The 21,039-nt window shown below is 43.8% G+C and overlaps 1 protein-coding gene and 1 pseudogene across 2 annotated transcripts in view; one reads left to right on the top strand and one right to left on the bottom strand.

Annotated features, from left to right (window-relative positions):
- kcnip1a (Kv channel interacting protein 1 a) overlaps positions 1-21,039 on the bottom strand; it is a 71,575-nt gene that overhangs the window by 36,544 nt on the left and 13,992 nt on the right. The gene's annotated exons all lie outside the window — the stretch shown is intronic.
- Positions 3,836-5,620, top strand: LOC146638887 (uncharacterized; annotated as a pseudogene).

Below are 21,039 nucleotides of genomic sequence, written 5' to 3' on the forward strand. Positions count from 1 at the left end.
TGGCGTGAGCTCTGTGTCTGCTCTAGAAACTCTGAAATTCTGTAGATCTGAGCCGTACATTAAATACTCACATGAACCTGTACTTTGAATTCTGTATGAGCTGTATAAAATGCAGCTATGCATAAGAGTTTTGAATGAATAATTCGATTAGATAACTCTTTATTGTCTAATCAAATTATATAGAAATGAATAGAAATGTGACATGAGAAGGTGTCTTTGACTGTTCCTGCATAACTTAGTTTCGGACTAGTTGACAAGTTATGCTCCGGTCATTTGATGTTTCCAAGATAGATGTTCTTTTGTAATATAGTTAATTTTTTTTATATTTCATTTATCCACCATCATACATACAAGCTAAGAAGAGGTCGTTATACTAACAAGAGGTATCAACGCTGGGCCAAAGTTCAGCACATGGTTAAAGTTTGTAATCCAGCCAGGGTGTAAATATCACTCAGCAGCCAGAGCTGAAGCAGGTAGCATCAACAGATAAATCTACTCTACCCGGCTTAAATCACAAGAGCACCTCTGACCAAAAAGCTGTAGATTTTTCTTGTTTGCACAAATTAATCCAGATTCACATTAATTGTGTTCACAGCTCCAACAAAATGAGGAAGAGGAGGGGGAGAAACACAATTAGGTTGAATTACAATTGGATGGAAGGCGAGGACAAGGAGAAGGAAGCTTAGGATGAGGAGGAAGAGAAGCAGCAGGAGCATCTTTAGGGCTCCCTATGATGAGGTTTGTTTCATTAATATGGTCCTCTCACAAAGAAAGATGACTTGTTTTAGTTCACCTACTTCCTGTATTAAATAGTGATGTGCAAAATGTTGTGAAAAACCATGGAGCAGGTATGTATAGTGCATCTGCAGGTAAATGAACATCAAATCTCTAAGACAGACTGAAATCTGTATATTTATCACCCTTATGATAAAACCCACGTCAGCCATTGGTTTATGGACTTTGTATTTTGAAGCCTCAACATTTGCTTTCTTGCTGTTGCTATGTTGGGACCATATTAGGATGAGGGATCAGAATCTGGAGTCATGCACACTATTGTTTCATTTAGTGTGTATTCATAAGATTCGTACAGCAGATCCAAGTTGTGCCTTGAAAACAGGAAAGTCGTCTGCATAGAGGAGAACTGTAATAGCAGGCTTTTACAAAGTGAGGCTTTGTGCTCTCGTTTTACTTCTGTCACCCTGTTTTGATGCAGATTTCACTTGAAATCAGGCAAGAACTGGACTTATTTTTTATAATGTGTTCTTGTGAATTAATTGTGTATCGCATATGTTTGATTTGACTTTCTGCAAGACAACAGTCGTCCACTGGCCAAAAAAGTTTTCCAAATACCTCCACGTGATCTAGCCTGGATTTAGAAAAGAATAGCACAAAAAATCTGCACCTCCTGCTTCAGATGAAATTTGTGTTTCTGTGTTCAGAGGCAGCGGCGAGAGGGGAGACCTCGGCTCATCCAGCTGGAGAGCCTGACCAGGACGAGTCGAACATTAACTCAGCTCTTCCAGGGCACCCTGCAGACTCGGCTGTTGGCAACAACGAGGGATGACGTGAACGCCAAACAGGAGTCCATCACAGGTCAACTGCAGGTATGCGAGTCAGACCTTCTGAGGAGGGTTTCACTTCTCTCTCTTCTTTATAATTGACTCTTTTCTCTCTCTTTCAGCTCCTTGTCTCAGAGTGGGAGGGGTTTGAAGCACAAAGGGAGGAACTTGTCGTTTGGTTGGCTGATATGGATGTGTGCCTGAGTGAGGTTGACCAGCTGACAGGAAACACCAGTGAAAAACTGAAACAACTGCAGGTGTGGGCTTGTTTTGATATGACATATATTTGATATGATACATACGTCAGAGACATTATCCTAAACTGAACTAACAAAGGACCATGAGTACAACATGAAACGTACATTACATAGCGTAAGGCTGAAGTTCATTGATCATTTTAATCATAAACTTGTTGAAATATTTTTACTGAACATGCAAACATCTGCTGATGAAAATGTGTTGATTTATTGGTCTGTTATGAAGCTATTGCTATTTCTAATATGTTTTATCACTTTCTGATGTTTTATTAATTAAACAATACATGTATTATTTGTTGTGTTATCTGTAGCTATAGTATTTATATATATTTATTTATAGTATAGCAAATATATTTAATTATTACTGTTTAAAACACTAATATGTGACATGTATTAGTAGTGATGTTGTGCTGAGGGTTAAAATGCCTTTTTGTCTTTTGGTAACTACAAAATGACAATAAACCATTAATATATGTCTATGCTGTGCTAGTATTTATTTTGCCCTACTCAAATTCAATTTATGATGCATTTTATTTTGAAAGATTTAAAATGGTTTTTTAAAGAACCACTCAAAAAAGGTTCTTTAAAATGGTTCTTTTAAAGAACCATTTGAAGGACCTTTTTAAAAATGGTTCTTTAAAGAACCATTTTTAAAAAGGTTCTTTGAAAAACCATTAAAGGTGCCCCAAAGAACCATTTCTTGATGGTTCTTTGGGGCACCTTTAAAGGTTCTTCAATGAACCACTGAAAGAAATGGTTCTTCAAAGAACCATTGTTTGAAAGGTTCTTTGTGGCACCAAAAAAGGTTCTTCTATGGCATCAGTCTAAAGAACCACTTTTGGTTCCAGTTGGCACCTTTATTTTTCTGAGTGTGGGGTGAATTTGCTGGGATGTCTAGTTTGGAAAGACTAGCACCTACGGATGGAAATTGATAAGAATATAGCGATTACGATTCCATTATCAATATCACTTATTGATTCGATTCCTTATCGATTCTCACCAGCTTCGCTTTGAGAGTCACCACTATGACCATCACCATCTGGTCAGATGTTTGCGCCTGTTGGAGGTATTTCCCCTCTTTGTTGTGATCGGTCTTAGGGTCATTAGTCAAATAAGTAATTATTATACAGGACACTTTTGTTTAAAGTAATGCATTCGAGTTTTTAATTGCTCCTTCTACTACTCGTTACATTACTTTCATGTCATTCTGTAAAATGACCTGAAATGCATTGTCTCACAATTACAGTTTCATAATATAAAGCTCTGGCTAATGTCTTACACACTGTAACAGTTGCTATCGTAATGCAGTGTATCACCACATGGCGGCGCCTCCTGTCTCACGACTGGTGTCACCCCCTTTTTTGTTCTTCTTCGCACTCCTCCTGTAATGGATGCTCCCGTGTGTACGCGGACTAGTGTGCTCTTCAGTAATGTGTGGTAGAGGTAGCACTTATTTTTGATATTGTAAATAAATGAGTACTTTTTGGAAAGTCAGAAGCTGTTGCTCATTCGCTATCCACCTGCACACCTCCGCGGCTGGCTTCATCTCCACCGCACGTTACAACTGGCGCCCGAACTTTTTCCCCTTGGACTTCAGACGATTTTTGCATCCCGCCGAGGATTCTTCTCTTCTAGCACGTGAACTGTCTCGGAAATCCCCCAAGTTTTGCGGACGCTCGGACGTTTTCTCCAGCCATGGCCGCAGCCTCAGCTCAGGTGGGACCCGACTAATTTCTGGATACCGCGGTGTGCCGCTGCTCTGCTTGGGAGAAAGAAAAAGAGAGAAGCTGACTCCGCGACGCGAATGGACTCCGTGGATTTGTTATTTGGACGTGCTGTTGGTTTCGTCTTCTAAGGATTAATTCTTCTGTGGAGAGCCTGGACATGAACATTTCTGCTGGCTTTCCATTCCCCTTTCCCTCTGCTGAGACTGACTGTAGCACATGTAAGTGAGAACTTGGCCGACTACAACCGTTGGTGATGGTCTTCGGCTCAGTATAACGAAACGATTTAAAATTAATCTTTGCATTTTTGTCTTTCTAGTCTGATCTGACTCTTTTACTACTATATCAATAACTACACTGTGCCCTGGAGCGGCTTAATTTTTTTGAAATCACAATGGCACACTGCCCAGACGACTCTGACTCAGACATGGAACTTACCTCGTTACCTATGTGCCAGATAGTTGAAAATGTGACTCCTAGCCTTAGCCAACAAGTGGTGGAGTTAAGAACTGAGGTGAATAAGCTTAGTGATTGTTTACGTGACTCACTGAACATACAGCAGAGTTTACTAAGGCAGTGGGACCAACTCACAATGGGGAGCTCTCCCCCTCCTGCAGTCCCACAGTCTCCTGTTTTCCCAATGGCCACATCGACACCTCATGTTCCTGCGAGAGACTAAACTGAACCCACCAACAGTACCAATCCGTTCCTGCCCAGCAACCCATTTCAACCTACAAATCCTTTTCTCCCATCTCACTCACTTGAGCTCAGCAGCACTTCCAGAGTGATTGCGGCAGCTTTACATCACGCAAAACTGGAGCCTCCTGTGTATGCTGGGGACGGCAAAGTGCAACCTGAGGACTGGTTAAATGCAGTTGGCACATACAAAGCCTCATTGAACCTAACCGATGGGCAATTGCTAAACGAACTGCCACACTTTCTTGCAAAAGAGCCCGGGAAATGGTTCAAGGCATTGAGCTCCCACATCACATCATGGGCTCAATTCTGTCAACTGTTTAAGACAGTTTTTCTGCCCTCCGACAACCAAGAACGCATCCTGAGAGGAATTTTGGATCGTGTTCAGGCTCAGGACGAACCACTCCCAACCTTTGTTGCCCACATGTTGAGTGAGTTTGACAAACTGAAGAGTCCTCCACCTGAAAAAGACAGAATCGACCTAATTAGTAAACATGCTCTTGAAAAATACAGAGTTGCCCTGTATGGCGCTAATGTCACTTCTGTAATGGACCTGCTGCTACGTGCTCATGAGCTTCACTCAGTGCTTGGACCACAAAGACCACAGCCTGCTTTATGTAGCAAAGACAACTATAAGCCTGAACCTTACTGCTTCAAATGCTCTCAGCCAGGGTTCACCACACGCACCTGCCCAAACTGTAACACCCAACCTCATTTGCCACAACGAGCCTCGAACACCGCTAGGCATGGCCCAGTCCAGCCATTGCCGGCACCTGGCCCCTCTGACCCTGGCCATGAAAAGGTGGAATTAAGCAGCACCACATCCCAGCCACAATACAGGCAGTCGGGAAACTACAGGGGGGGGAGGACATTTCACAGAGGCCAACCTTCCCCCAGTTACTAACGGAGCCTCACACGCCCGATTCACTACAGGGTGGACACAGTCTTGGACACTTGGAAGACAATTTTTCACAAGTCCACTGGAATACCCCACTAAGAACGAAAGTGAACTTCAATGCTTCATCTGTGGATGCTACCCTCGACACGGGTGCTTCCCTCTCGGCTGTACGAACAGATCTCATTCAAGTAAATGACTCTCACCCTAGAAACACAAGTGAGTGGAATGGTCCTGCAGTTAACCTTGCCAATAATGCTCCCTGTATCCCTGACGGTGTTATTTGGCTCAATATTGGATTCATGAACAAGAACTTTTACCAGCGTTTTGCAATAATACCAGATTTGTCCTCTCCTTTCATTCTGGGAATGGATTTTATGGCAAGAGCTTCTGTTTCTATTCACATTCCCACTAGAACCGTCTACATTGAGGACATCCCCTGCCCACTCGCAGACGATGAAGAGGACCTTCAAAATGATTACTCACATTCACCTGGAACACTTGATGTCTTTGGACTTGGTTCGCTCAGACTTAACAGCCAAACTGTCTGAAGCAAGTCTCTCAGAGAACAACAAGGATGCTTTACTCAATCTGCTCAGCAAGTTTAGCTCCTTGTTTGATGGTCAACTTGGTCGAACGGCTCTCACTGAGCACGCCATAGAGACTGGCAATGCAACACCTGTCAATCTCCCACCCTATCGCACGTCACCTGCTAAGAAACGTGTGATTGAAGAACAAGTACAACAAATGTTGAAGGACAACATCATTGAACCTTCCACAAGCCCTTGGGCAGCTCCTGTAGTCATTGTAAATAGAGCGGCCACGGAACCAAGGTTTTGTGTGGACTTTCGAGGGCTCAACCAAGTTACCCGAAAAGACTCTTATCCCCTGCCTCGTGTAGATGAGTCTTTGGACTTTCTGGCAAGAGGAAAGTTTGTCTCGACATTGGACTTAGCGCGAGGCTATTGGCAGGTTGCTGTAGCAGAGGACTCGAAGCCTAAAACTGCCTTCATCTCTCACTGCGGTCTCTTCCAGTTTCGGGTGCTGCCCTTTGGGCTCTGCAACGCACCTGCAACTTTTCAGAGACTCATGAACTCTGTGCTTGCTGGCCTCATTTACAAAACGTGCGCAGTCTACCTGGATGACATTGTTATCGCCTCACCTACCTTTGAACAGCACTTAGTGGATCTTGAGGAGGTGCTGGGCAGACTCCAGGCTGCTGGCTTGTCATTGAAGCTCAAAAAGTGCCAATTCTGCCTCGATGAATTCACCTTTCTCGGGTACCGCATCACATCATCAGGTGTTAAGCCCGATCCAGACAAAGTAAAGGCGGTTAAGGAGTTTGATACCCCAACCTCAGTGAAACACGTCCGTCAGTTCCTTGGCTTGACTGGCTATTATCGACGCTTCATTCAGAATTATGCCCGCCATGCCGAACCTCTTCACGCCATCACCAGAAAGGACAATGCTTTCCACTGGGACGACAGCTGTCGAAGGGCCATGGACACTTTGAAGGATCATGTCACATCAGCCCCGATCCTGTCATTTCCAGACTTCATCCGTCCCTTTTCCATTCACGCCGATGCATGTGACATTGGTCTTGGGGCAGTGTTGATGCAAAAGGATGACAAGGGTCGTGAGTACGTTGTGGCTTTTGCTAGTCGCTCCCTTCACAAAGCTGAACTCCCCTACTGCACTTAAGAGAAGGAGTGCCTCGCTGTGATATGGGCTCTGGAACACTTCCGCCCGTATGTTGAAGGTGTTCATGTTACTATCTTCACTGACCACAACAGTCTCAGGTGGCTCATGTCTCGTCAAAACCCAACGGGCCGACTCGCCCGCTGGTCACTTCGTTTGCAGGACTTTGATTTCACAATAGTGCACAAACCTGGTGCACAGAACAAAGTTCCCGACGCACTGTCACGCAACCCTTTGCCTCTGACCTGTGACAGGCCGACTGATCTTTTACCAGAAAATGCTGTTATGGGCAGCCTGGACATTCGTACTCTGCCCCCCGTCATTCTGGCTGACCGTTCACAATTGAGACAGCTGCAGTTAGACGATCATGTCACAGGTCCGCTCCTCAGAGACATTGAAGCAGACTCTCTGAACAGCTCGGACAATGCCACCTTGTTACAGTATGTTGTGTATGACTCTCTTTTGTATCACAGAGAACCCAAGTCCACATGTGCTTTGCACCCTTTGAAAGAGCTGAAACTGTTTGCCCCTACTTCCATTAGAGGCACCTTGCTGGACTATTACCACGACCACCCCACAGCAGGTCACTTGGGTGTTTCTAAGACATTGGCTAGACTGCGTTTTAGGTTTTTCTGGCCCAAAATGGCAGCTGATGTGAAACACTATGTGATTTCATGCTCAGTGTGCCAACTCACCAAGCCAAGTCAAAAAAAAGCAGCCGGTCTTATGGTTCCCATTGTCCCCCAGAAACCCTGGGAGTATGTGGGTGTGGATTTTGTTGGGCCACTTCCCCGCACCCCCACTGGTAATGCTTATTTGATCGTGTTTGTTGACTATTTGACTAAATGGGTTGAAGCCAGTGCTGTCAAAGAAGCTACATCTCAGGTAGCAGCTGGTAAATTCGTCACTGACATTTTTGCTAGACATGGTACACCCACTTACCTGATTTCTGACAGAGGGTCTCCTTTTGTGAGTGAGCTTTTTGAACATGTTGTTTCTGCATTAGGCTCGGTGCACAGACTCACTACGGCATATCACCCTCAGACAAATGCTACTGAACGCGTCAACCGGACTCTGAAAACTGCAATCCGCGCTTATGTAGGTGATAAGCACACATCATGGGACAAGTTTCTCCCTCAGATTTGCTTTGCTCTGCGCACCGCCCCTCATGACAGTACAGGTTTGACTCCTGCCATGATGCTTTATGGTCGTGAGTTAGACACCCCGCTTGACCTTATCACTCAGCCTTCTACAGCAGGTGTTGATGAACCGGGTGTGCCTTACCCTGAGACTCTGAGAGCCTCCCTGCAGGAAGCTCACGACCACGCCAGAGCAGCTTTGGACTATAGCCATGACAGACAAAAACATTACTATGACTTGAGACATCGACATGCCACGTTTCGTGTTGGTGACCTTGTGAGAGTTAAGACACACCCCAGGTCAGATGCTCAGTCTAACTTTACTGCTAAACTTGCACCACTGTTTCAGGGACCATTGTGTGTATCTCAGAGACTCAGTGATGTTAATTACAGGCTCACTTGGGTGGACTCCGGTGTGGATGCAGGTGTTTATCATGTTGTGAACATGCAACCGTTCCATACCTGGGACTCTCTCACTTCCAAGGAACATTCTGTTTCATCGCCTGCCGAGAGAGAGACCGCAGAGGGTCTGAACTCTGACTCTCAGGCCCACCCTGGCCCCCCTGCAGACACTGACATTGGCTCTGAGCCATTCCCCTTTGATTTACCGGACATTGACTCTTCTTCTGGTGTGGGCGCTGTTCCAGAGAGTGTTTCACCCAGATCTGTCCAGCACCCAGCTGCTGGTGGACATTACAATCTCAGGCTCAGACGTTGCCCCAGAGTTACGTCTGGCTGGAGCAACAGAAGATGGACTAATGATTTTCACACAACCAGGCTTGATCTGAAGTGAAATGTTCTGGTTAAACCTGTTTGATGCTGTCTTGTTGCATTGCTACTTTGAGTCATGATATGTAGATGTTTCTGTTTGCTCTACTTAATCCAGTTTTATGGCTCTTTAGTGCGTTAAGGTTCATTCTTGGCATTTACTTTAAAAACAAAAAAAAGGAAAAAGTGAAAAAACTAAGAAGACTGATTTTCCACTGTACATGTTCGTCTTGTTTTCACCAATTTCATTTTTAAATGGTCTTTTGCCCTGTGTGTGCACTAATCTTAGCTGTAACCTCTATGTATAGGGTACTGTTAGGTGTGGTGTGTGCTTTTCCAGCTGTGTATGGCTGAGGACAGCCTTTTTCTCACCAGGGGGGACTATGTAACAGTTGCTATCGTAATGCAGTGTATCACCACATGGCGGCGCCTCCTGTCTCACGACTGGTGTCACCCCCTTTTTTGTTCTTCTTCGCACTCCTCCTGTAATGGATGCTCCCGTGTGTACGCGGACTAGTGTGCTCTTCAGTAATGTGTGGTAGAGGTAGCACTTATTTTTGATATTGTAAATAAATGAGTACTTTTTGGAAAGTCAGAAGCTGTTGCTCATTCGCTATCCACCTGCACACCTCCGCGGCTGGCTTCATCTCCACCGCACGTTACAACACCAACACAAATCCCTGTCCTAATGAGGACACACATATAATCTTCATCTTATATTACACAAAGCCTCTCAGTAGAACAAAAAGTTAACAGCACAAAGAAAAGATGAAAACCAGCACGAGGAGACTTTTAAGTGATCGTCATAGTGATTCTATTAAAGAAAGATAGAAACTGGCTGGAGTCTGACTGCTCATCAGTTTGTTACCTGTTGAAATTCAGGGTCTGGCTGCTGGGCTGGGGTCGGCATTCACTCAGCTTTCACTCTGGGTTCTTGGCTAGCTTAGCATTAGCATGCTATCTGTGCAGATGCTTGCAAAGAGCAAAGTTGCGTTAGCAGCATAATGAAGCTGTTTCTGTCCTTGATGCAGTTAGCACTTTACCATTACACTTGTTTTTATGGGCAAAAAAATACTAAATAAAATAAAATAATAGTAATGTCCATATCCACGCTGTAGACTGTGTCACTGTTTTCCTCCTCCACACACAAACTGAAATCTTGTAGTGCAAGAACTGATAAGTGAGATTGATAGGAAGGCAGACTAACAATTCCAATAGAACTAGACTACTGGGAACCAGTTCTTAATTCCCATCCCTACTGGCGTCTGTCTTAAATGTTTTCCACTTGTAAGTAGTCTTTCCTCACTGTAGAAAGATGGACTTTAACTTTGTTTGGAAATGGCCTTATAACCTTTCCCAGATTGATGGGCAGCAGCAATTGCTTCTCTCAGATTATTGCTGATATCTTTCCTTCTTGGTATTGTGTTAACACACACCTGAATGCACCAGACCTGTGCACTGCTTTTATAGATGTGATCAAACTTGGTAATGATCAGTTAATCAAGAACATTTGGTTGGCATTGCCGAACAGCTGAGTTTTGACTTTGTTGTTGTTAAACATATAATAAGACCAGATAAAGGTCAGATTTTCCTGATATGAAAACCTTAAAACTGAAAGATGGTGTCCTTTCTTTTTAACATAACTGCATCTTTATCTTTGGCTTGTTTTTGGCGTTTGAGAGCTCAAGATACAGATGTAAGATCGAGGTTCTGTTCCCAGTCAGTGGGGCAGACTTTGCAGCTTTTTAGTCTATGGTTCAAGGGGCTAATACAGTCTTCCTGGTCCTCCAAAATAATACAAAATAAAGATAAAATTACTAGTTCATAACATTATTCCCCTCAGTCAGCAATGGCAACGGTTAATACTAAGAGAAGTGAGTTGCTGAAAAGTATTGTTTCTGATTTTGTCCTGTCAATTTAACAGCTTCCTTAAATCCACATCTATAATTTTCATCTAAAGTTTGAATCCTCAGCTAGTTAACTTTAAGTCCTTCTCAGCTGGCCATTGCCTCATGTTGAGTTGTGATCAAGGGTGGGTCAACCTTCCATGCAAAATGAATCCTGGCCTGCTTTCATTAGGGCACTTTTTTTTTATCACTGCAGCAGATGGCGAAACACACACGTTCAGTGACACACACATTGCAGCCCCCTGAGAAGCAACCTCGCCTCCTCTCTCAACTTTTCTCAATTTTTTCTCTCCCACTTTTACTCATCTATCACTTCCGCCTCACACCCTAACAGTGGAAACTTCAAAGTGGCTGCTATTTAGAGGTTACCCTACATCCTGGTTGCTTTGTAAGCATTGTTGCCTTCCCTAACGAGTAAATGGGCTGCGTTTGAAATGGAAGTAGCTACCACGAACACAAAGTATCTGACACGCATGTTCATACTGTGGACTGCAGAAAACAACCAACCTAAAAATGTGCCTTGAGTATCTCTTTAGCACATATCGACTGAGAGCTGTTTCCACGCAGGAAAATGAGGTACAGGTCAGGCACTGAAATAAACAACCCACGCAGCATGCTATATATGTTTGTATTTCAGGAGCCCATTTATGGGGTCTCTAAGGACTTTTCTCAGCTCTTCTTTGTCTGACTGCACTGTTGGACAGGGAAAACACTGAGAATATAGAGCTGGAAGGCATTTTCCTGAGGGACATTCACAGCATATAATTTACATCATTTACATCACCTCCGGTGTTTTTTTCTTTCTTTTGTCACAGCATATGCAACATGCAGACAGTTTTGCATGATCTCACTCCAGTTAATGATCCAATTAGAGATTTCTGAATTTTATCCCTCTGTTTTCCTCGTCGAGATGTGATTTGGCTCCCGATTTTCCAACCTCTGCTGTGTGTATTTGAGATGCAGCGCTGTGTCTGTCAGCGATAGCCATCAAGGTTTAAGGTCAACAGATGCAGGACAGACCACGGCCAAAAGCTGATGGATTACAACGCTTTGATTTACGGCACAATACCACAGCCACCACACACACAAAATGCACGATTCTTCACACACGCCTACATTTTCAGCAGTCAATTAGGTGCATAAATATTTTCTGTGGACAAAGAATACACATACATACTGGGTACAGCATGCATGTGTCAAGTGTCAGCACCTGTCAAACAGTAGCGTGGCAGGAAAGAGAGTGGGCTGGTTTGGAAAGCAGACAGGGGTAAATACCATCACCTATTATAGACATGCCCAATGGCACAGTTGCGCGCACACATGCACACACACGGACACATGTATATTGTTAAATCCACAGTTCAAACAGAGGACAGGTGGCCTGGAGCACTCTAAAGCAACAGTGAATAACAATTTCTCTTTTTTATACAACTTCTTATTGCAGCTTACAGCACATTCATCTTAATACCATAATGCACTTCTTGTGCCATATTCACCACTCTGAGCAAACATATATGACTCCATCACTAAAGCACAATGACGCAACATGATGGATGCTGCTCACAGTAACATGCAAATCCTCACATTCAGGATTCAAACGTGTTCAGTGTGTGCATTTCAAATACAAATTCTTACCTTTGTGGTAGGACACTTGCTTGGCTTGCATGGAAAAGGTTCCCATCACAAGACCCATGTTGACTTCTGGCTGCTGGAAGATTGTGCGTGCTGGCGTAAGTGAGTGTGTTTATGAGCGCGCGCTGGTCTGCCTGCCTATGATCAAGGTGTGCTAGTAAGTATGCGTACAGTAGGTGAGCGTAAATTTGTGATTAAGTTAGTCCATCAGCCAGCTGTATGTGTAGAAGTACAGATATCACTTCTCATGCTGCCTCACACCCACACAGCTCTGCCGCTTCTGCTCGAGGGTGTGTGTGAGAGAGAGAGTGTGAGTGAGAGGAGAGAGAGTGGGAGAGACAGAGAGAGAGTATGCGTGTGTGTGTGTGTTTCTATGTATGCGTGTGTAAATGAAATAAGCGGCACACATCCACTCTCAGGCTGCCTTTGTCTACCCTGCCACTGAAGCTGTCTATTTTACATCCCTTCTATCTCTTTGTCCACCAGTCCCCAGTCACCAGACTGTCATCCCATCAATTCCTCTGTGCCTCTTCATGTATCTGCCTCTATGTCTCTGCTTCTCCCTGCTCCCGTTTTCTCTCCCATTCGTCTGAGTCGCTCTGTGTCTTTGTCTGTCTGGTGGGGAATGGGGAATTGCACACTGTTGCACAGGAAAAGGCAGAGACAGAGACGGGAGAGATGGGGTAAGAGAGGAGGACAAAACTCAAGAGAGGGCAAGCGAGAGGAGGAAGAAGAGATGAGGAAATTAGGAGAAGAAAGAGGAGAGGGTGAGGAGAAGAGGAAGAGGAGACAGAGACAAATCAGGAGGATTCACAAACGGCAGGGGAGGCAAAGTGAGGAGGCGAGAGGGTGGGAGGGGAAGACCGTGAAAGAAAGAGATGGAGTGAGATGAGGAGTGCAAGAGGTGAGGGGAGATAAGGGAGGAATAGACTGATCCGTGCCCCCCTTTGCTATTCAGCAGGCAAACAGTCTGAGTGTGGAGAGTGCATTCGCTGCTTTATCTCTACATGCACACGTGTGGCAGGTGGTGTGTGTGTGTGTATGCGATTGTGTGCGTGTAATTATTCTGCTCGCGGGTGGGTCATGGACAAAACCCTCTACGTGTGGCACAGCTACGTCCTCAGAAACGCTGCCTCGCATTTGTCAGCGACTGCATCGACATGCTGTATCAGACATGTTTTTGTGCTCAAGTCTCCTGATGAACTCATCAACTACACACACACACGCACACACAGAGGCCACACACCATCTACAACAATACACCCAGGAGAGCGATGCCAGTCTGCAACACAGTCCAACTCATACATGCACTCCTTACTCCCATCAGTCACGCTTAACCCCTTGGTGCCCTCTGTGTTACACCGGTTGTTCAGATTGGCAGGCTGCGCTGATGCCACTGATGGCAGCCCTTATTGAAATTCCTCACATGGCTTTAGTTAAGAAAACAATTTACAGCTGAGCCATCGCTGTGGTTGAGCTGAGGCCATCAAGGCCAATGATAAAGTCATTAGGGCATGGCATTCATTAAAGGCTAGCTGCAGTAGCCTGTATGCTCAGGATCAATGCAGAGTAAAATAAGAGAGGGAAGAAGGCAGTGCAAGAGACTGAGAAAAAGAAAATTAAGAACAGGGTAGTGAAAGGTGGATAGACAAAGAAAGTGAGAAAAATGAGCACTGCAGGGCAGGAGTATGTGTGTGCGTGAGTGAGTGCGTTCAATGGTGAGAGACATTTTTTGGGTATGCAAGAGCTCACACCTCCCCTATCCCTTTTCTATCTCTGCAGAAAGGAGGAGATCATACGTGATTCTCTTATCAAAATCAAACACTAAAGAGGAAAAAACATTTTGCACATGCGTGCACGCATACGCACAAACGCTGACAAACACTCAGTGCTTACAGCAAGTAAGAGCGGCAATAAATCAACACAGAGAAGCAGGTCTTTGAGTACACACTACAGCAATGACACAAAGACATGCTGATTAAATTCTGAAAGCCCGGCTGAATAGGCGAGATAAGGGAGCGTGATTTGCTGTAGTGATGATGTTTAACTTCAGTGAAGGGGTTACATACACATCCATCAATAGAGAGAAAAGCCTTCGGTTGATCAAACACTTTGAAAACCCAGTGGATAAACTGAAAAAGCTCACAGGGGGAACGCTGAAAAACGTGTTGTTTTGATCAGTCTCTGCAAAGCTGACATTTTCCAAATACCAAGTTTTCAAACAACACAGGCTGAAGAAAACAAGCTGCAATTACAGAATAGAATAGAATAGAATAGAAAGTCAATTCTTAACCTTGAAAATAGCTGAAAAACCTTGGGCAAAAGCCCCTCAAGCCTAAAGAAGATGATACTTTTTAGTCTGTAAAGACCTCCAAAGCAGTTACTCAGTGGATCTTGTCGTGCTCTCTGTTGTGTGCCTTTTACTTGTTTTTGTATATATTTATTTTGATTGTATATAGTTCTCCTGTTTGTTATTTATTCCTGCTGTCTTACTTTTCGTATTTTATTCCAGAACAGTTAGTGTGGAACACCCACAAGACATGTATAATCAAAATAAAGGACTATTCTATTCTATTCTATTCTATTCTATAGCAGTGAGAATGGTTTGTCCTCTGGAAAAAAAAGCCTGAACAAAAGTTTCTCAAAAATCTTTGAATTCCAAAACCCAGAAACAGTGAGAACATCTGCACAGGAAAAGCTGCAGCATCAATCACTTCTCCAATGACGCAAACGCCTCCATGTACATGTTCAACTCAGCTCAGTTAGAACTTAAAGAGTTATGACTCCTGTCTGTTGGAAACAAAGACAATATTGCACTGTTTCAGAACAGTCCACAGATGGGAGATGGATCATCGAACTGCTGGACTTGCCTGCCGCTGGCTTCCTTTTTGTAGCAACCAGCAGCAACTATAAGCCATCTGTACCCAGCAATATTTTCAGTGCTATTATAAAATAGTATATTTTTTTCTACATTGTCCTTTGAAATCAGTTTGGAAAGCTCCAATGAAAGTGCATAAGTGTCAGAGGGTCTGGGCAAATCTTGTGTTTATTTTCAGGTTGTTTTGAGTGTGGAGGTTTGATTTTTAAACCTCAGAACACCAACACTAAGTGTTGCCTTCATTCAGTCACACTAGAGTAAAACTAGGACAGACATCTCCATGCAGCCAGGAAAAATTAGTGGTTTCCCAGTGATTGCATTGAGTTTTTTTGCATTTGGAGATTGATTGGAAGTAGTTGAGGTGACTAAACTTGGCAGTCAGAAACTTAGCATGCAGCAGTCTCAATTCGTGGGTAACAACTGGCAATTGCAAGGTGACGGTAGAGGTCGCCTGGTGAAAGCCAACCTGTCTCCAAGCAATTGTGGTCCAACTTGGACCACTATGAGCACTCTCACACAGATTAGCAAAGGTCTGCATATAACTGAAGCCTGATTTGATGTGATGTGACTTTGTAGGGACTTGACTCAATAAGATTGTTCAACTACTCATCTCAAGTAACTAAGTGGCTGTGTTTTGTTGATATTCCTATGTAAAAGCAAGGTTGCTAAGGACCTATGTCATTTTGCAGTCATGTCACCATCGTGCAGCACTTTAAATGAAGAAAGTGAAGAAATACTGGGCTCAGACAGCATCAGCCGATTGTGAACAGCTGCCCAAAAGAGGTCATGACATCGATTGGACAGGGGTTAAAGTCATCAACCAGGTGTCAGCACGTTAAATGGTGGCAGAAAAATAATGACATTTACTTTCACAGTCAGAGTGGTCGCTGTCACAGTTATTGTAACCACTTGACAGTTATTCCTGAGGCAATGCGATGACAATTGTACATCTACCATTTCTCAATACGACAGTAGCATCGTGGAAAATGAAACAAAAAAAAATACAATGTTTGTTTTGGAGAATGAGAAAAGAGTTTCAGATCCATCAATTATATATGACTGCCTCCAGAAACTACAAAAACAGCTCTCTGATTTTACATAGGTAGAATTAAAGTCTGGTTATGTTAAGCACAAAACATTTCTTGTTTAGGGAGGCACACAGACTGGGTTAACATTGTGTTATTCTTGGGGACCGATTTGTAGTCATGTGAAAAAGGAATAATTAGTCTGTTCAGGTAGGGAACAATTATCACTATGATTAAACTGGTTACACAAAGCTGTCTGTCTTAAGGTAATGATGCTGCTGTCATTCATGTAAATTAACTCGGGTAAAAATCACTGCAAGGCCAAGAAAAAATTCAGCTAAGGGAAATGGGTAAGAACGTTCCCCTGGACTGGAGGTGTAGTTTCTGGATAAACTGAATGGTCAGTTTTTTCCATGAGTGGAATTTTTTTTCATCCCTGATGGTGCAAGCATATTCCAAGATGACAGTGCCAGATTTCATAGCAATCAAAGAGTGGTTCACAGAGCATGAGACATCATTTTCACACATGGGTTCACCACCGCAGAGTCCAGATCTCAACCCCACTGAGCATCTTTGGGATGTGCTGGACTTTGATGATTCTCTGACCATCCATACGAGAGCTTGGCAAAAAAAAAAGTGTTGTGACAATGCATAAGCTTATTAAAAGATGACATGAATAATTCATGCAATCATCCTTTAATGATCAGCTGACCTGATCATTAAAGGATTTCTTTAAGAAATGGAGCTACTGTAAATCATCACCTTTGTTTAAATACTTTAAACAATAACAAACACGGATTAACTGAGCCATTAGCTTTCTAGTCATTTTAATACAGTGAAACTAAAATAGCACTCTAGACTGTTTAGTTGCAGTCCAGTAACAGTAACGGCAACAGGTTCATCACATTAGGCCGAGTGCCAAACCCTTCCAAGACATTAGCTTGACATCGTGTGTGCTGCTACTCAGTCCTGTCCAGCCTTCGTTGGATCGTTCTGAGTGCCAGCCAACCCTTCTCTCATCATTTATTAACCATTACACAACAGACCTTTTATGGGATTGAGACGGCAGCCTGGGTGAATGAATGGAGGCAAAGGAAAAGTACATGGGGTTAGACTGTGGAGTTGAAAGGTAGAAAGCGTTTGACAGCATACAGACGGTGTTGACAAGCACAGAAAGTGGTGAACAGGCAGTGAATAATAAATTGGCTGGTTAGCTGCTGTCCGGTCTTATTAGATGAAGGCTGAATGGAATCTGTCATAGTGATAACCGCACAGAGGAGAAGAGATTAGGGCAGAGAGAGGGGGAAATGCAGAGGGAAGGAAAGAGTATAGGAAGTGGCAAGAAGACAGCAAGACAAACAGGAGCAGATATTCTGAAGACCAGATGGGAGTAATTCTAGGAGGGAGGGCCGAAGGGGTGTAGGTGAGGAGGAAAAGAAGGAGAGCTACAGACAGAACAGTTAGATGCAGTATTAGGAAGCAAGATTGAAGACTGGCTCCTAACAGGCTTAGTGACATCTGAGTCATCAGGACAAACAGATTGATTTACTGAAGTGAGAAGCAAAGGAGACGAGCTCAACGATCCTGCCAGACACGGGAAAGACGTGTAGCGCCACGGAGAGCAGACTATTTCTGCAGCAAAGAGACAATCGCATGGTGGTTTTCCTTTAACAAAGCCAAGCATGTGTTAGTTGCACCAACACAGACCACAAAGCAAAGTGTATAAAAGGCCCAGTGGAGTAATTTGGTTGCTATGACTATATCATACCGCATAATCATCATGTAAAGGATCATTTCACCAAAATCATAAAAACACAAATAACCCCTATTAAGACATGCAGTTGTGTTTGTTCAGGCTTTAAGATTTCCCTTTTTAAAATGTCTGCTACAAAACCAGCACACCAGGAGTGAAAGAAATTGTGTTTATAACTTCACAAATATAAAAAAAAAATAGAAGGATTTATCATTTTTCCTGTTAACTGGAGAAAATTCATGACTTTGATTTTATTATTGTTCATTTAAAAAAAATCATGCTAGCTAATATTTGCTGGTGTGCTCTGTGTTCAAATAAAAATGCAGCATAAGTATCTGCTGATTTAGGCTGCTGGCCACACAAAGCAGGATCTCTGAAAGTCTTTAAGTCACCATAATCAATCTTAGTCTATAAATCGATCACATGTGTGTGAGAAAGGGGTCGATTGTAGCGGTAAACGCAACAAGAATTATCAACAGCTTCTCTCAGTTGACTTGAGCATTCAAAAAGCATGGTAGGATAGTCTTATTGACTGTCTAATACTATTATATATAGATATATATATACTATGTGGTATTTTAGATGGGCATTGCTTATGTATGTAAAAGCAGTGAGCAGTTCCTACTAAACACTCATCACTTCCCATCATTTAGGTTCAATCTCAGTTTCAGCAGTCCAAAAATTCTTTAAAAACTATGCAGGATCTTTTTGATGGTACTCTAATCTGGCCTTTCTGTTTTTGCAATGGATGGTTTTCACCTGCTTGTAAACTCCCCATATTTCCATTCATGAACTGATCTCTTCGTAGCAGACCTTGGCAATCATGCGCCTACCTCCTCAAGAGTGTTCTTGAATTGACTACATTTTCTTATTCCTGTCATCCTCTCACATCATCTATAATTGACTGAGACAGGACTCTTCCAGACACTAAACCAAGGCACAATGTACATTTCAATTCCTTTAATTTTAAATATGTTTATATTGTCTATCCTGTAAAACAGTCAGATGTCTATTCATATTAATGTACAGAATTCACCTGCTTGCTGCTACTACTGCACATTCACCCAATGTATATACTATATATATGTATATATAAAAAAAAAAAAAAAACACCCAGCACGCCCCTGCGGGCGGTTTATCCTTCAAGCTCGGGTCCTCTACCAGAGGCCTGGGAGCTTGAGGGTCCTGCGCAGTATCTTAGCTGTTCCCAGGACTGCGCTCTTCTGGACAGAGATCTCCGATGTTGTTCCCGGGATCTGCTGGAGCCACTCGCCTAGCTTGGGAGTCACCGCACCTAGTGCTCCGATTACCACGGGGACCACCGTTACCTTCACCCTCCACATCCTCTCGAGCTCTTCTCTGAGCCCTTGGTATTTCTCCAGCTTCTCGTGTTCCTTCTTCCTGATATTGCTGTCATTCGGAACCGCTACATCGATCACTACGGCCGTCTTCTTCTGTTTGTCTACCACCACTATGTCTGGTTGGTTAGCCACCACCATTTTGTCCGTCTGTATCTGGAAGTCCCACAGGATCTTAGCTCGGTCATTCTCCACCACCCTTGGGGGCATCTCCCATTTTGACCTCGGGACTTCTAGGTTATACTCGGCACAGATGTTCCTGTACACTATGCCGGCCACTTGGTTATGGCGTTCCATGTATGCCTTGCCTGCTAGCATCTTGCACCCTGCTGTTATGTGCTGGATTGTCTCTGGGGCATCTTTACACAGCCTGCACCTGGGGTCTTGCCTGGTGTGATAGACCCCAGCCTCTATGGATCTTGTACTCAGAGCTTGTTCTTGTGCTGCCATGATTAGTGCCTCTGTGCTGTCTTTCAGTCCAGCTTTGTCCAGCCACTGGTAGGATTTCTGGATATCAGCCACCTCCTCTATCTGCCGGTGGTACATACCGTGCAGGGGCCTGTCCTTCCATGATGGTTCCTCGTCTCCCTCCTCTTTCTTGGGTTTCTGCTGCCTGAGGTATTCACTGAGCACTCGGTCAGTTGGGGCCATCTTCCCAATGTATTCTTGGATGTTCCTTGTCTCATCCTGGACTGTGGTGCTGACACTCACCAGTCCCCGGCCCCCTTCCTTCCGCTTAGCGTACAGCCTCAGGGTGCTGGACTTGGGGTGAAACCCTCCATGCATGGTCAGGAGCTTTCTTGTCTTTATGTCAGTGGCTTCTATCTCCTCCTTTGGCCAGCCTATTACCCCAGCAGGGTACCTGATCACGGGCAGGGCGTATGTGTTGATGGCCCGGATCTTGTTCTTACCATTCAGCTGACTCCTCAGGACTTGCCTGACCCTCTGCAGGTACTTGGTGGTTGCAGCCTTTCTAGCGGCCTCTTCATGGTTCCCATTTGCCTGCGGGATCCCCAGGTACTTGTAACTGTCCTCTATGTCTGCAATGTTGCCTTCTGGTAGTTCAATCCCCTCAGTTCTGACTACCTTATATATATATATATATATATATATATATATATATATATATATATATATATATATATATATATATATATATATATATATATAAAAACACCCAGCACGCCCCTGCGGGCGGTTTATCCTTCAAGCTCGGGTCCTCTACCAGAGGCCTGGGAGCTTGAGGGTCCTGCGCAGTATCTTAGCTGTTCCCAGGACTGCGCTCTTCTGGACAGAGATCTCCGATGTTATTCCCGGGATCTGCTGGAGCCACTCGCCTAGCTTGGGAATCATCGCACCTAGTGCTCCGATTACCACGGGGACCACCGTTACCTTCACCCTCCATATATATATATATATATATATATATATATATATATATATATATATATATATATATATATATATATATATATATTCCTTTCTGTGTCCCGCTCATGTATTGACCCATGTGCCTGTTCATCTTAGCCGATATGATGCCTGACAGGAGCTTCCATGTAGTACTGAGGCAGGTTATTGGTCGGTAGTTGGAGGGGATAAGAATTGGCAAGAATACCAGAGGCGCAAAACACCAGCTACTGGTAGACAGAACAATCAGCCGAGACTGCAAGACCAGACTGACCAACCTGTGCACTGCCTGGATTGATTACAAGAAGGCCTATGACTCAATGCCCCACAGCTGGATACTGGA

The sequence above is a fragment of the Diplotaxodon limnothrissa genome, linkage group LG2, assembly GCF_057381915.1.
Source record: "Diplotaxodon limnothrissa isolate DT_005_m linkage group LG2, D_limnothrissa_male_GT1.1, whole genome shotgun sequence".
NCBI classification, from domain to species: Eukaryota; Metazoa; Chordata; class Actinopteri; order Cichliformes; family Cichlidae; genus Diplotaxodon; species Diplotaxodon limnothrissa.